Below are 1,777 nucleotides of genomic sequence, written 5' to 3'. Positions count from 1 at the left end.
ACCAATCAAATTTCACTTGACTGAACATGCACACTCGTCCGAGTGGAATGTTCGTTCTGAGGATGAGGACCAGGCTGGCCGATGGCGTCAAGGAGGTGACTCCAAGAATTGCCGCGTCAGATCGGGCGGCGACTGGCGACGACTTGGACCGAGGAGGCGATGCGACCCACTGGAGCAGCCGAGCCTTGGCGGCGATGCGTCGCGCCGTCGCCTATAAAATGCTCGTCGCGCCGATCGAGCAATTAATGTCAGCACGTCAGTAGGACGAAGTCATTGTGGCCATGGGCTCGCCTGCAAGTAGAGGTAGCGCGCAGCTCCTCCTCCTCCTCCTCCTCGTTGCTGCCTTGCACCTCTCTCGAGCGCAATCTCCCGCTCCAGCTCCGCTCCCTCTACTCCTCCCCCTCCCACTCCCTATACTCCGGTCGGCGATGCTCCAGTCGCAGATGACCCTCCTCCCCCTCCCGCTCCAGCCGCAGTCGCCTCACCCTTCTCCTTCAGCTTCGATTTCACCAACAAATCCAGCTACCGCCCAGAAGACCTCAAACTGGAGGGCGACGCCGAAGTGCACGACCAACTCGTCGACGTCACCTGCAACTCGCAAGGAAAGAACAACACAGGTTGCTCGGGACGGGTGTCATACGCGCACCCGGTGCCGTTCTACGACAACAACACCGGCGAGGTGGCCACCTTCCAAACGCGCTTCACCTTCGCCATCATGTTGGACAGCCATACTATGAACTTCAAGGGGGATGGCATGGCTTTCTTCCTCGCCCATTACCCGTCTGCAATGCCGCCGGACTCAGGCGGGGGCTGGCTGGGCCTCATGTCCTATGACGACGGAAAGAGGAGGACAGTCTTTGGGGACGACCGGTTCATCGCCGTGGAGTTCGACACGTACAACAACGACTTCGACCCCAGCAAGACCTATGACCACATCGGCATCGACATCAACTCTGTGATGGACTCGGTGAACACGACCAGCTTGCCCAGCTTCAGCCTCAACGGCTCCATGACTGCCACCGTCACCTTTGACAACACCACCCGGATGCTGGTCGCCCAACTGGAGTTTGATGATGACAAACGTAATCTTCGCCCCGTTCAGGTCAGCTGGCGGTTAACCGATCAGCTCAACACCTTGCTCCCGCCTCAAGTGGCAGTGGGGTTTTCTGCAGCCACGGGCAACGGCGTGGAGCTGCATCAGATACGGTCATGGTCCTTCAACTCCTCACTTGCTCCGCCCCACAAAGGTATATATTCAGTTCCTTTTTGTGTGTGTGAAATGGTATCTATATTCAATAGAAGATGCTACTAGGGTATAGCCAGTTATTTTTTTCCTCAGGCTGGTCGTAATGGTGATATCATAACTAGTATCATGCATGCAAACTAGGCAATTTTGATGACGTGTCATATCATTAAATAAAGAAAAAAAAGATAAAGTATCATATTATGATACCGTATCATAATAAATGCTATGCTACTTTGTGTCGTGCATGCCAATAAATAGAGTACTATATGATACTAATATACACTGGCGGAGCTTAATGTTGTGTTGGGGGGGCTGTGCCCCCCCCCAGCCTTGCACAATTCTCTGAAGAAAAAAATAAATAGAGGGCTTAGTTGGAAGCAAAATTAGTATTTCGTCCCCTCAAATGTTCACATTTTGTGTTTGCCCCCCTAGAAATTCTGGTGTAGCTCCGCCACTGCTAATATATGATACTATGCATTAGGGAGGTAGTATCATACACTAGTATCATATAGTACTACCTCAAGAGAGAGA

At 52.6% G+C, this 1,777-nt stretch overlaps 1 pseudogene; it reads left to right on the top strand.

The window, feature by feature from the left end:
- The first annotated feature begins 281 nt into the window (after window positions 1-281).
- Window positions 282-1,777, top strand: part of LOC119366806 — a 5,194-nt pseudogene continuing 3,698 nt past the window's right edge.

Source organism: Triticum dicoccoides, chromosome 2B, assembly GCF_002162155.2.
Source record: "Triticum dicoccoides isolate Atlit2015 ecotype Zavitan chromosome 2B, WEW_v2.0, whole genome shotgun sequence".
NCBI classification, from domain to species: Eukaryota; Viridiplantae; Streptophyta; class Magnoliopsida; order Poales; family Poaceae; genus Triticum; species Triticum dicoccoides.
This window is presented reverse-complemented; position numbering and strand designations above follow the sequence as displayed.